Source organism: Hevea brasiliensis, chromosome 10 (genome assembly GCF_030052815.1).
Source record: "Hevea brasiliensis isolate MT/VB/25A 57/8 chromosome 10, ASM3005281v1, whole genome shotgun sequence".
NCBI classification, from domain to species: domain Eukaryota; kingdom Viridiplantae; phylum Streptophyta; class Magnoliopsida; order Malpighiales; family Euphorbiaceae; genus Hevea; species Hevea brasiliensis.
This window is the reverse complement of record NC_079502.1, coordinates 82,066,902-82,083,020: the sequence shown is the minus strand read 5'-3', so window position 1 is coordinate 82,083,020 and position 16,119 is coordinate 82,066,902.

Below are 16,119 nucleotides of genomic sequence, written 5' to 3'. Positions count from 1 at the left end.
AAATATATGAGTATTTAAAATTCAGGTCATTACAATCTTCCCCCCTTAAAAAAAATTCGTCCCCAAATTTTCAAACAAACAGTAGGGGATAAAGAAAAATGGTTATTGGAATAGGTGCGAGCATTTACTCCTCCAACTAAGCAAAGATGGTTAAAACATTTATTCTTCAAGCTCTTCATATATTATATATGACATTCTAACGCTCTCTGATTCTACTGTAGTGTCCTATTTGTCATCATCTCTTTCTAGAGGGCTTTTATCTTGTAACTATTTATTGAGCATTTTTTTTTTTGACATTTCAAGTATTCGCTATACCTCACTGTTCTTGACTTGATGTCTCATAACTTCAATAAACTTTGGTGCTTACCTCACTTTTATTACGCCCCAACATGTCTCTTGGTGACTTCAGTCATCATTCCTTTGTTTTAATAATCTCTGTTTCCTCAATGACATAACTTATGTTCCTTATTCTATGGTATTCTATGAGTAGCTTTCCTGTAGCACCTAATCTAGGCATCCTGTTCGAGATCTTCACTCTTTTTATGACCTCAGTGGTCAATACCTATAAATCTTCTCACTCCCATGCTACTTTAAATTTTTAATCTCTTTTGTGTCATTACTAAGGTACTCAGACCAACCTCTATCCATCTTATGTAACTAGTCAGGTAGAGTCTCCTCCATGGGCCAAGTGTATCATTTATCAACATTGGAAAGTAAACTGGGTTTCTCCTTCTAGGTAACAAAAGTGTTTATATTCCCTAACAACTCAATCCATGCGACTTTATCAATTCTCACTCCTTCTCTTGGAATGAAATATCTAGACTTCTTCCTATAGCTTCTTAGTATGTGGCCTACTTCTGACACATTGGCATTCAGATCGAGGTTCTACTACTCCTTTAATCTATCATCTCATAATAACTTGTTTTAAACATCTCTTAGTGTGTTCCTAGCATACCTATTCCTCCTTATCCTCATCATTATAACTAGCTATACCGAGCTTTCTTCCTTTCCTTTGAATCTTATCCACTTCCTTTTCCTATTTCTGCTATTGTTTATATCCTTTCAACCTACTGCACTTATTCCTAAATCTTAATTCTATTTCACCCTTACATCTTTTCCTTCAAGAATGTCCATCCCATCATCAACTTTAACTTTTATTTTATTTCTTAGTCTTATCTTGATTACTAGTTTTATTACTTCAAGAATTCTAACCTTACGATTTTCTCCTACCAGCACATTCTTCACCTTTTGTAACACTTATAATTAACCATAGAAAATTCTTTTTGTATCCCCTTTCCCAACTTAACTATCAGAACATTATCATTCCCTACCTCTCTTAGTAGGAAATTACACATCCTAGATGGATAGGAGCCCCAGAAACTATAAGTTCCATCAGAACTAACACGGCTGTGGGAAATGTGTGCCATGCCTTAATTCAAAACAAAATACTTCATGTGTTCATTCTCCTTAATATAATCACATATACTGTCCATAGCTTTCCAAACTTCAGTCTCAACTTTTCCCATTAACAATAATTCTATTTACTGTAACTCATTAGTAATTAGTACTTCCTCCAGCTTATAGTTTAAAAGGGTTGTAAGCCCTAGTAACTAGCTCAATTTAACTCCTGTTATTACTCTGATCGTCCTTTCATACTTAACACTAGGTATGCACTTACTGTCATTCTCATATCAGGAAATTGTGCATGAATTGGTGCCTACCAAACTCTCAAATAACTAGGTCTCCTTGACTTCGTCTCTGTTCCTTATATAACCTTCTAGAACCAAAAGCACAAGCTAAACTTGAAAAGAAAGAAAAATATTCTCTTATATTCAACTACGCTGGATTGTCCATATAATAATGTTTAACCTATGTTTCTTGGTCTCTCTCTTAAAATTTCATCATCTCCTAGCACAATTGTGCTCTACCTATAACATATTATCTGCATGAACACTTTACCATACCATTGTCCTTCCTGACATAATATTTTATAATTTATTAACTTATACTCGACCTCTGATTCATATCTATCATCGTTTATATTGTGCCCATAACTTTTGTTGATCCCTGAAAGATTTCTCTCACTAATAGATTCTTCCAACACTAATTCCACCCTTATCTATGGTCATTAATTTGATCCTTGAACTTTCTAGTGATTTATAATCACCCAAACTTGTCACTTTTCGCTCTACCCCTATTGTTGTTCTATCGTTATTGCTTCACTGCAAAGTGATTCTGTTGATCACACTAAAAATATTTGCCTAACATTCATAACGAACCTCTAACTACCTTCTCACTATCTCAAAAGTCTAACCTAAAGCCTATGCGTCATTATCTACAATTCTTTCCACTCATCATACCTATTTGATCCCTTAGACTGACTTTTATTCAACTTACTACTTACTAACTTTTTTTTTCTCTGCTTACTTAAATAGTCCGCAATACCATCGCACACTTTCTAGCTTTTGCTCATTATTATTGTATTCCTTGCCTAATCTTCTTGATACTGTTAACAAGTTAAAAAGAATCTTGCCCCATTGCTATCCACTTCACTTTAGAAATAGAGAATAGATAAAGTATGATCCGATCATGTAACTCCAATCTCTATATTTTAGCCCCTGGTACTACCTCAACTACATCATGCTATGAATATCACATTACTAGATTCCATATCTCCATCACTATTCTCACTAATGTGGTCCCATTTTGGGTTCTCCTTCCTTGTCATTTACCTTGCCAAGAATAACAATTAGCCTACCCTATATCTTAACTTTGTTCCTTTTATTATGCGCCCTTCAGGTCGTCCTTTCATTTATTTCTTTTATCTTACCCAAAATAGAACTTGACTATTCTATCCCTGGTTCCATTATTCTTCCTAATATGACAGCTGTACTTCCTAACTATATCTTTCAGAGTCTCTACCACTTTTATCACATATCTGTGCTACTCCGATTTGGTCCTTTGACCACTCTAGCTAGTACTTCCACTGGCATTTAGATTATATTGCATCTGCAATCAATTGTCCCAACTTTCATTCTGTACTTTCTCTATCCATTGGCCTTCTGTGATTTATCTTCGCTAATTTATTACTCTTAACATTATTATAATTAGATTATACTATTGTTTTGAACAATATGAAGTTAGAAAGAAACTCAGGAAATTGCAGTCATACTTTTATCGTATGATTCCTATTCTTATCCTTTAGCTTACATAATATCCTTACTATCTCGAGAACTGATTCTGCAGTAATTTTATTTATTTGTTATTATTATTATTTTCCATGTTTACTCAATTAACCAAAACTTAAGATTCCGGGCACCCAAACCCATCATCCAATTCGAAGGATTTACATCCATCGTGATTTGATTATATATGATTCCTATAATGGAACTTGTATCATCTGCAGGATACCCGAGCCAACTACTCTCTACCACACTCTACAGTCCCATCTGGGGCACTATTTTGTTGGTCACCATTATTAATAATAACTTTCGATCCCTTCTGAAAAGATAGGACTATACCCTAACTTACTGCAACAAAGGTACTACATTTACCACCTTGCCCAAACCATGTCAAATTAATGACTCTCCTATCATATTATAGCTCTGTGAATCATCCATTCATAGTTTTGACCTTTCCTAGGTAGTAGGGTTGTACTTTATTCCATACTGATACACATAAGGTATACTATTCTCACTAAGCTCTAAGCAAAATGTTTGTCATACTACAAAAATGATCCAAAATTCTATACTGAAGACTAGATGATCTCACTCTATAACTGTCACCTTTACTTTGCAACTAGTCCGAAACCTCTGGTCTGATGGCAACTCTTAATGCAACTCTAGCTCATGCTAGGGTAACTGAGTCACTGACTCTAGTTATCACCCAACTGTGACCTTTCAATATTCTAACTCTAGACCCCTAACCAGGAGTTCCCAACTCCTCTGCAGATATAGAACTCTATTCTGGCATAACTGTACCAAAACAGAAGCCATCCGCAAACACCCTCATTATGGAGCACCACGGGGATGCACGCAGCTCTACACAATAATCTCATGTTAGTACTGTAATCTGCAGCTTACAGAGCAGACATCGAGAACGTTGTATAGTTACTATGATGCGTCCTGACAGACTAGGTCTCCTAATTTCTTATCTCTCCTGAATCTTCTATTATCACAAACTTATTCTGACTGGGTCATCTACTGATGACTGCCAGCAGTGGTATCCTCATCCTTATCTAGGGCAACTGTACTTTTAAGACTCACCTTTATGTACTCGTGCCTTGCACGAAATGGGCACACCATTTAAACCCATACAAACAAAAATAGTGTTTCTTGGAGTACGTATCCTCATGATAGACCTCACATGTCTACTAACTCTATTTCACATTTCTATGTACTCCATGAAAATCAAGACACTAATTGAGGCACTTTTATATTTCCCGAGGTATAACGCAGAATCTAGAAACAAAGAATTACAGAAAAAGATGAAACAGAATCCTATACTCCGCATGTAACATCCTAACAAGACTCCTTTTACACTCCCAATTATATTATTTCCCATGAATCTAGAGCCTAAGCTCTGATACCAACTTTGTCACGACCCAACCTATGGGTCGGACCGGCACTAGGACCTGGGCCAGCCTAAAGCCCCCAAGGCCCGTAGTAAGCCTAACTATTCCTCAACCCATGACTAGGCCCACAATTTAGGCCTAATATGCATGTAACATAAATTAAATTAAACTGTTATAATTATAGTTTGGGCCAACTTAACCCAGTAATTAACAGAAACTAAAATTAGGGGAGCCCAGCTCAACCATGTTACCTCATTTACAACTATTTAAAACTCATAAAATTTTTTCATTTGTTAAGTATAAAAACTTAAATTCATGCAGTCCCTGACAGGCTTAATACTACTACTAATACATGCGGAGTCCTAAATTACAAATTTAGAGAATAATAATACAATTAAGTAATCTTTTCATAACCTGAGAGGAAAGGGACAGGTTATTCTGAAAAATGTCTCCTCCTGTAGCCTGGAAAAATATGGTGAACAGGAGTGAGCGTTTGACTCAGAGAGTAAAATATCAATTTTAACCATAATCTCTATAACTATCTAAAACTAATGCACCATGTAGAGTGAAATGCAACACCAGCAATAATTTCACATCATAACATCAAAAAGGTAATTTGGAGCACTCACGCACCCGGTAATATCAATCATAATATATATGGGAGCTGATCCCCTATACAGCTCTCTTAATTCTAGCTATGCTAGCGAAGAACTCAGCTCGGACTTCCACTTAATAACCAAATCGGGGTCCCAGTGAAGAACTCAAGCCGTGTCTACCCCGAAGAACTGGGTCCCAGCGAAGATCTCAAGTCGTGTCTACCCGTCCTATCCATAGTCCACACCACATCACACGCACGCCAATGCACGCACACTGCTCCAAATTACCACAACAATATACATGGCACTTTCACAGTTATGAATGCAACATAAATCGTGCCTAAAGTTTATCTACATAGATATATGCAAATAAGTGATGCATGGGCATGCTTGAACATATAATAATAATGAAATTACAATTAAAATTAATATTTTACTCACAGTACACCGATGCCTATTGTGGCTGCTGGATGCAGGAAAATAGCTGATCTCGATCACCTAATAATTAAATTATAAATTTATTAATACTAAGTTAGAATAAAACTCTAAAGAGGCAATAGACAGCCTAATTTATGCCGAAAATCCGGCAGAGTTTTCCCTATACCTGGGACCTACCCAACCAGCAAAAAGGCTTAAATAACACTTCTAAATTCAACTCATATCTCATCATCATTATATGGCCCTCTTGGGCCCTCCAAACCAAGCAATACTCAAAACATTAAAAATTACGTTTTAGTCCCTATAATTGACATTTTGCAAAAATCCACTCAAACATGCTCTAAAAATTCTAAAATTTCCCCCCGCGGTCCTTAATAATATTACAAGACTATTGCAAAAGGAATTATAATTTTTCGATCATCCACAAATATTTTATGAATTTTATTCTAAATCGATATTAGTCGAAAATGAGCAACTTGGAGTTCGGGTTTACCTGTGCCAATTCTGACACCTGGAACGCATCCAGAACGTCTGAAAATGTTAGGATTGACTGTAATATTGACCACGTTCTGAGACGGGCTGCCAAGCAGCCAGATCTGGCTGAAAATGTGATCCCGGCGCCGGTGAGCCATCCTCGATCTGATCGCACCTAAATAAAGTCCAAATTTTATTAATAATTATCCTAAAATTATTTTTAAATTTTGGGAATCGAAAAAGTTCGAAAATCTCACCAAGCGATTTGGACCGTCCGATTATTGCCGTTTTCAAATGGTGTCTGATCGAAGCGGGACCAGTCCTATCTCGAAGATCTCGTCACCCTGAGTCCATCGGTGGTCTCGGATCATCGATCCAACGGACGGATTGGCCAAAAATTGCCCGAAAAGATGCTGTAACCATTTCTCTCTCTTTATTTTTATTTCTCGCTGGAAACTTCCATTAAAACCGGTGGGGAAGAGTTGAAACTTTTCCCTTGGATTGAAACACTTTAACCAGGCAAAATGACAAGGTGAACGATGACCAGGATGCTGGAAAGGTGTTAACTTCACATTCTTTCCTTCCTTGTTGCTTGCCGTTTCTTGGGCCGTGTGGTGATCGTCCGACGTTCAGGGAGCTTGCTGGAGGACGCTGGAGTTGCTTGGGACCCTCACCGGCCACTGGTTCTTGCCGGACAAAACTACTGGAGCTAAAAGCTCCTCGGGGAAGAGACGAGTTAAGGACCCATTTCTTGGGTCTGTTCTTCGTGGTTCCAAACTTAAACTTTTTTTTTTTTTAATTGGTTGTTAACAGAGGAGAAGCTCTTCATTAAAGAAAATTCACATGCTGATGTCCTCTCTCCTATTTATATTATATATATACTATTATAACTATTATTAATTTTCCAAGTAAAACATATTTACTATTCTCTTAAAATAATATATTACTAACTTATACTTAGAGCTAGATTATACTATAAATTATTTGCTTACAATTTAATCTATCCTATTTTATTGTTAATGATATATTAATGTAAATTAGAAAATCATTTAATCTAAATTAATTAAATTATCAACTAGTTAACTAAAATAAAACATTAAAATTTTTAATAGAAATTTTAGAATCTATATTATCATTTATTATTGCTTATTTAATATAAATGCATAAATTGTTATTTATAATATATATATATAATTAAAATTATTTATAAATTAGAGGTGATCTATTTAAAACAATACATATATATAAAATATTCTCATAATATAACTATTGATTTCAGCATATACTTTAAATAACTAAATTATAATTAAAGTATTGTAAATAAAACCAAATATATGAGTATTTAAAATTCAGGTCATTACACCATTTTTGAAGGAAAGTCAAACCAAGATGTCCTGAGATCTTCCCTTACTCAAAGAAATGTTGCATATTTGGTTAGCCTTGAAAGGAAGAAAAATTTGATGCATTAATTCTTGATGATACTAACCAACATCAAAATCAGTCAATTTTTAAACTAAAGCATCTTTCTCAAGGACATTAGGTGAAGACCAGATTTTGAAACCATTCCAAAACCCACCTATCTTGCCAAATGCGAGTATTACATCCATTGCCAACTAACCAATATGAGCCATTTTCTATTAACTAACAATGATTTAAAAGGCTTTTCCAAGCATAACTAGGGCGATACCCAACATCCTCTTCAAAGAAAGATTTCCTAGGTTAATAGCTAGTTCCAAATAATTGTGCTAGTGGAGAACTAAGGTTTGTTAAAAGTCTCCAACACTATTTACTAGCATAGCCATGTCAAAAGCATGAATATGACAAAAACTAAGACCACATTTATGCTAAGATTTACACAATTTATCACATGAGCACTAATGAATTCTTTTCTCATCCTTATGATGTCCGACAGAAGTTACCCATGAGAGATTCAATTTTGTGGCATATATCTTTGGGCAGAAGAAAAAAACTCGTTGTTGTGGAGTCCTAGGCATGGTGTACTGTGCCTCAATCCCACATTGTTGTAAATATAAAGCAAAAGGACCAGGATTTCTACCAGTCTCAGTATACCTGCCATAATACTCACCACCACTATCTAACCTTATACATTTAATATTCTTCCCAATTTTCAGTTCAACTGCAACCTTAAATGCTTTAAAGGTATCCAAGGAACTAGACTTCTCATAAAGAAGATCAATCCAACCATATCTAGAATAGTCATCAATAAAAGTGATGTAGTATTTAAAACCTCCCATAGCAATAGGAGAAATGGGTCCACAGATATCTGTATGAATCAAATTCAACACATCTTTAATCCTAATTGCCCCTTTATTTCTAGATCTAGCAAGAAATTTTCCCTTAATGCAATCAACACATGTATTAAAGTCAGAGAAATTCAAACTATACAAAACACTTTGTTTAACCATCCTTTCTAATCTTTCCCTAGAAATGTGACCCAAACGTCTGTGCCATAACATTGAAGAGTTCTCATTAACTCTTTGACATTTGTGCCCAATAACAACATTCATAGGAACATCAACAGATTGAAAAGGAATTGAATTTAAATCCAACATGTATAAACCATTGCATAAAACAGCGAAACCAACAATATCATATTTAAAATAGATAACATTTTTTCCATTGCCCTGAAGAAACACATAACCACACTTATCTAAAATAGAACTAGAAATTAAATTTCTCCTTGAAGAAGGAACATAAACAGTATCATTTAATTCCAACACATGTACAGAAGATAAATTCAAAGAAACAGTCCCTATGAGTTCTATTACTGCAACTCCATTTGCTCCTAAAACAGGTTTCTCCTTTTCACTTGGCTTCCTCACGTTTTTGAACCTCTGTAAGGAATTTGAAACATGAATGGTAGCACCAGAATCCAACCACCAAGAATTTGAAGGAACATCAATAACATTTGATTCAAAACATACTAGAGCTAAAGGGGCAAGTCTAGACTATTACCTTCCTTCTCATGCTTCTTCTTAAGCTTAAAATAGTCCTCTAACTTATGGCCAAGCTTCTTGCAATAGTTGCATTTGCCTTTGAAGGGCTTCTTCTTAACTGTTAAATTATGATCATGCTTACCACTATTCTTGTTTTCAAATTTAGTTTTAGGTTTCTTGTCCTTCTGAAATTTATTATTAGTCTTGCTACTAGAACCTTTAAAAACATAATTAACAGAAGAAGTATTCCCTTTCCTCATAGATTCCTCTTCTTGGCACACGATGGCTATCAACTGATCAACTGTCTACTCCCCTTATTGGGAGTTGTAAGAAGTCTTGAGAACTTTGAATTGAGGTGGAAGAGATTCAAGAATGCACCAAACCAGAAAACTTTCTCCCAAATCAAGATCAAAAGACTTGAGCTTATTGAAATAACTTATAAGTGTCATGATGTGTTCCCATACACCACTGACACCATTATATTGGGTGTGCTCCAGCAAAGAAAGATAATGACTCTTTTGAGCCTTGTCAAACTTTTTAAACTTTTCAGCAATAGCCTGCAGAAATTCCTTAGCAGTCTCCTTATCAGGAATACCTTGTCTTATGGACTTATCTATAGTATACTTCATCACCATTAAGTAGACCCTATTAGAATTTTGGTACTTTTCATGATAAGTCTTCTCAGCAATAGTGGATTCATCAGTAAGTTCAGCAGGTGCATCAACCCTTAAGGCTAAATCCAGTTGGGCTATTGCTAGGTACATGCTCAGAGACTCTTTCCAGTCATCAAAATTGGAGCCATTTAGAGTTTTCACAGCAGATAATTATATAGAAACAATAGCTAAAATCAAACAATAGAGGTGTGACACCCCTTACCCGTGTACAGTATATCCGAGTAAGCAATGTCACGCGGTGTATCGGCACACTCTATTTTACCTTAATCAATTTTTTGTCATAGTTTTGAATATAATTTATGAAATATAATTTATTTCAGCCATTTATCGAAATTATTATTTATTTGAGGTTCCGAAAATTTTAAAGAAAATCCGGCAGAGTACCGGCTAAAAATGAAGAAAACAGTTCTTCGAAACCAGTGAAAAACACTTCCAATATTCATATCTCATCACTCTCAAACTCCAATATCAAAATCTCAACATTTTTCAATTTCATTTCTCATGTGATAATCAAGTACAATTCACAGATAGATATTCACATTTTCCATTCACCAACACAGTTTTCATTATTTACATGAATATCAAAATACATTACATAAATCCAAATACATATGAGAAAATAAAAATTAGTTACAAAATACCAAAATGAAACCTAGTGTCCTACCAATGCAGTGTAGAAGGTGAGGTGACACGAACACTATGCAGAGCTGCAGGATGGACTCACCCAGTCTGCGGTCTACTGGGCTCTCGATCAGTATCTCGGAACCTCTGGCGTGGCAAAACGCGCTAAGCAATAATGCTTAGTGGTGCAATAATAAAATAAAAGAAAATAGCAGAAAATAAATATGTATTGAATGTATATGTCTTATTTGTTTTGTATTTGTTATATTCTTTTTTTTTTCTTTAACTTTGTCCATTTTCATTCATTTGGTTGCCCAAGTAACCTATCTTTGGGCATCGGATGGATAACGTAACCGCACTGGGTATCAAGTACCTCGGGCCGTCACACCATCGGTCACATATGTATCTCCCGGCGTGCAACAGAACAGCTAACAAGCTGTAAACAATATTAGGCACGAGGCCAAGTCTCAGCACAATATCAAAATGGCTAAAAGCCATAAAATCACAGAATGGCATAATGTCATGTGCAGTACTGCTAACTGAACCCTATTGGCATGCCAAACTATCCAAACCAATCTTGTTAGGTATACTAGGGCATTTGATACTTTAAAATTCTTCAATTTGTGAATTTCAAGTTTTGGTGTCACTATTCACTTCATTGGTGAACAAAAATGTTGACTTTTGGATAGAAAATAGGTGCATTGGTTTTAACACTCCCAATGTACCACATTTTGCATTTAAAACTTATTGGAATTAATCACAAATACCATTTCCAAGCTTAGCACTAAGAGGGCAGAAATTTCAGATTTGGTACCATAAATTTACTGTTCCATTAGGGACTGTTACAGTGGAAATTTGAGGAAATGGTAAACATGAAAGTTGTTCCTTATTTTGTCTAGTTGAATTTATTTTTTTGAATCACTCCATTTGGAGTTTTGTAGCTCCAGATATGATCCAAAAACCACAGCTGGCCGGATTTCAAATCTGCAGAATTTACCAAATCTACAGTACAATGAACAGTGACTTCCACTGCCTTGTTGGATAGGTTCTGGTCATAATTTGGGGTAGGTTTCTTCATGAAAGTTGTTTATCTATATCTTATCTTGTTGCTGTAAAAATTTCAGGTCAAATGGACCATTCTACAGTGAGTTATGGCCAAATGAACAGTTACTGTTCATTTGGTAATTCTGCAGAACCTGTTTGCAGGGTATCCGGATTGGGGCCAACTTTTGGTCCTCTTGCTTTGGTCTTTTGGGCATGGTTTCTTCAGAAAAATTGTGCCATTTTATGTCTAGTTTCATGTCCAATTGGACAAACACCAATTGAACCTACACAGCCAAAGATATGGTAGTCCAAACAGGCTGGGCTCACAGCCTCCCTGCTGCTGTCACTAGGCAGCCTACCAAAACACTTTGTAACACTCTAATGCACTTCAAATTATGGTCAACTTACCTCAAATGGCCACTAATTGACCATTAGAATGTTCATATACCATTTCATGAGCAAACCCTAATTTTTGTTCAAGTCTCCAAGTTCTCAAAGTTCAATTTATACATTAAACTTACAATTTCAACTTAAATCATGTCCTTAAACATGAATTGAGTGAGAGGGAGAATAAATTGGGCACTAACCTTGTTGTGTGCCAATCTAAGCTTGAAAAACTTCTTTATTTTCACTTCTTTTTGCTGCCCAAGTATTGCACAAATTGTGATGACCAATTTTTGTGAAGGGAAGATGGAGTTTTATGGTGGGATGAAGGGAGAAATCAAGCTTACAAGGAAGCTTTAATGGTGGAACCTCTTCTCTCTCTCTCTCTCTCTCAACGTTTTTTTAGGCTGCCCAAGGTTGAAGATGCAGTTTGGTTTTTCATATTTTTGGTCTCTTTTATCTCTTTTTAATTGGCTTGTCAATTTCTAATTGGTGGGAAGCTTTTTAATGATGTCATCCTATGTCATAAATCTAATTTAATTCCATTTTCTTTTTCTTTTCTTTTCTACTCAATTTTAATTTAATTTTTAGCAATATTTATTCATATTTTGTGTCATAATAATTATTTACTTAACTGGACAAGTCGGCCAAAAATCACCTGTAAAGGCGAAATTACCAAAATGCCCTCCGTTTGGCTTAACGGGCCAGAATTGTCTGTACCGATTGAAATTTTTTTCTAAATATTTTCTTAGCATTCTAATGCCATAGAAACCTCAATGACCCTTCTCTGGAGTCCCAAAAATTATTTTATGAATTTTTCCCCGGGTCTAGGGCTCCTATTTGCGAGAACCACAACTTCCCTCTAGGTTACCCATCGCTTGGGCACCGGCTCATTTGACTTAGTTGTATTTTATTTCTAAAATTTTTACTAAATTTTTCTTATTAATATTTGAGTTAATTATGGTTCCTCACTTTAGTTTAAATATTTTTCCGGACGTTCTAGCTGTCCGGACCGACACCGGTCACCGGAACAGTAGAATGTACGGAGTTGTTACAAGGAGGGTTTTACAACTCTTCCCCTCTAATTTAAATTTCGTCCTCGAAATTTTTACCTGATGCAAACAGTTGAGGGAACTGTTGCCTCATTGTCTCTTCACTTTCCCAAGTTGCCTCCTCGGTGTTGTGGTGCCTCCAAAGCACTTTCACCAGTGGAATCCGCTTATTCCTCAACTCTTTCACTTCCCGAGCTAGGATCCGTAGAGGTTCTTCTTCATATGTCAAATCCGGTTGTATTTCAATTTCTTCCCTGGAGATGACATGTGAAGGATCTGAGCGGTATTTTCTGAGCATGGACACGTGGAACACATTGTGGATCTTGTCCAGCTCTGGTGGTAAAGCTAGCCTATAGGCCACTGGGCCCACACGTTCAATGACTTCATATGGGCCAATGAACATAGGGCTCAACTTACCTTTTCTTCCAAACCTCAATACTTTCTTCCACGGTGACACCTTGAGGAACACTTTGTCGCCAACCACATATTCTATTTCTTTTCTCTTCAGGTCGGCATAAGATTTCTGTCTGTCTGAGGCAACCTTCATATTAGCTTTGATTAGTTTTACTTTCTCCTCAGTCTGTTTCACCAGGTCTGGCCCTACCAGTTTGTCTTCGCCCAATTCAGTCCAGCACACTGGAGTTCTACATTTTCTCCCATACAGTGCTTCATATGGGGCCATTTGGATGCTAGCTTGGTAACTATTGTTGTATGCAAATTCTGCCAGTGGGAGGTATCTATCCCAACTTCCCTCAAACTCAATGACACAACTCCTCAGCATATCCTCAAGGACCTGACATATATTTCATGTTGTTATTATCATTTCAGTTCAATATGTGTATTTGTTTAATTGGTTTCAATTGTTTACCTGGATTACTCTTTCTGATTGCCCATCCGTCTGAGGATGGAAAGCTGTGCTGAAGTGGAGTTGTGTACCCAAGGATTCATGCAAATTCTTCCAAAATCTCGATGTAAACCTTGGGTCTTGATCAGATATGATGGAAAGTGGGATTCCATGCAGTCTAACTATCTCAGCGATATACACTCGCTAACTTCTCCAAAGGAGTAGTCACCCTAATCGGGCAGAAAGTGTGCTGACTTCGTCAATCTATCTACTATCGCCCATACTGCATCATGTTTCTTCTGGGTGAGAGGTAGACCACTTACAAAATCCATAGTGACCCGATCCCATTTCCATCTGTATGCGTAGTAAACCCGATGGAACTTGATGTTCGCTTGACTTGCCGACATGTCAAGCATTTAGTCACATAGTCGCTATGTCCTTCTTCATACTGTGCCACCAATATCAAGCTTGGATCATGATACATCTTTATACTTCCCGGGTGCATAGCATATACACCGTGTGTGCCTCTTTTAGAATATCGGCCTTCAATTCCCCATCATCCGGTACACACGTCTTCCTTTGTAATACAGACACCCATCCGCTTTCACCTCATAGTCGCTTGCTTTTCCTCCGAGATTTTGCTCATAATAGCCATTAACTTTTCATCCGCTTTGCCCATCTAAAATCTGGCCAGAGTGTGTTTGGCCTCACTTGCAACTCAGCCAAAATAGCTCCATCTCGAACCAAAGATAGACGGGCATTCAATGATCTCAAAGTTGTCATGGATTTTCTGCTGAAAGCATCAGCAACTACATTTGCCTTCCCAGGATGGTAGTCAATTACACAATCATAGTCCTTCAGGAACTCAATCCATCGCCTCTGTCTAAGGTTGAGCTCCTTCTGGGTTGGTAAGTATTTCAGGCTTCTGTGGTCTGTGTAAATGTAGCACTTTTCACCATACAAGTAATGCCTCCATATCTTCAGTGCGAAGATAATTGCTGCAAGCTCTAGATTATGGATAGGGTAATTCTGTTCATGTGGCCTTAACTGCCTGGAAGCATAAGCGACCACCTTTCCCTCTTGCATCAATACACACCCTAACCCATTATGAGAGGCATCACTGTAGACCACAAAGTCCTTTCCTGACATTGGCTGTGTTAACACTGGTGCCTCTGTCAACATAGCCTTCAACTTCTCAAAACTGGTCTGACACTTGTTATTCCAGTCAAATCTGACATTCTTGTGTAACAACTTGGTCATTGGAGCAGCTATTAAGGAAAATCCCTTCACAAATCTCCTGTAATACCCAGCTAGCCCCAAGAAGCTTCTAACCTCAGTTGTATTTCTGGGAGGCTTCCATTCCATCACTGCTTCTATTTTCTTGGGATCCACTCTAATCCCATCAGCTGACACTATGTGTCCAAGGAATGCAATCTCATTTAACCAAAAGTCACACTTGGACAACTTAGCATACAGCTTCTTTTCTCTCAGGGTTTGCAGAACAATCCTCAAATGCTCATCATGTTCTTCCCTGGTCTTGGAATACACCAAAATATCATCAATAAAAACCACTACGAACCGATCTAAGTGTGGATGGAAGATATGGTTCATAAGGCCCATAAATGCCGCTGGTGCATTTGTTGGGCCAAAGGGCATCACTAGAAACTCATAATGCCCATATCGGGTCCTGAATGCAGTCTTTGGCACATCTACATCCTTCACCCTCAACTGATGATACCCTGATCTGAGATCAATCTTAGAAAATACTCTCGCTTCCCTTCAACCGATCAAACAGATCATCAATTCTAGGCAACGGATATTTGTTCTTCATACCACTTTATTCAATCGCGGTAATCAATGCAAAGCCTTAAAGTCCCATCCTTCTTTTCACAAACAAAGACCGAGCTCCCCATGGTGACACATCGGGCGTATGAACCCCTTATCAAGCAACTCTTGCAACCGAGTTTTCAACTCCTCAATTCGATGGGTGCCATCCTATAAGGAGCAATGGAAATGGGTGTCAGATCTTACAGTTGTCTCAATAGCAAATTCAACTTCCCTTTCTCGGTGGCAAACTGTGCAATTCTTCAGAAATACCTGGGAAGTCTCTTCGTGGGTATATCACTCAAGTTTGGCTTAGCCTGCCTAGTATCCACCACATGTGCTAGGTAGGCTTCACAGCCTTTTTTCATCATTCTTCTTGCAACTGTGGCTGAGATAACATTGGACAGGAAATCTGTCCTTTCACCCATAACCGTGATCTCATTACCCTCAGAAGTTTTCAGAGAAATTCTCTTCAATTTGCAACCAACTATTGCCTGATGACGTGACAACCAGTCCATTCCCAAAATCACGTCAAACTCATGAAAAGGCAACTCAATCAGGTCTGCCAAGAATTCATACCCCTGAATCCTTAACGGGCAACCCTTGTACACTTTGTTCACCACTACACTGTGGCTCAA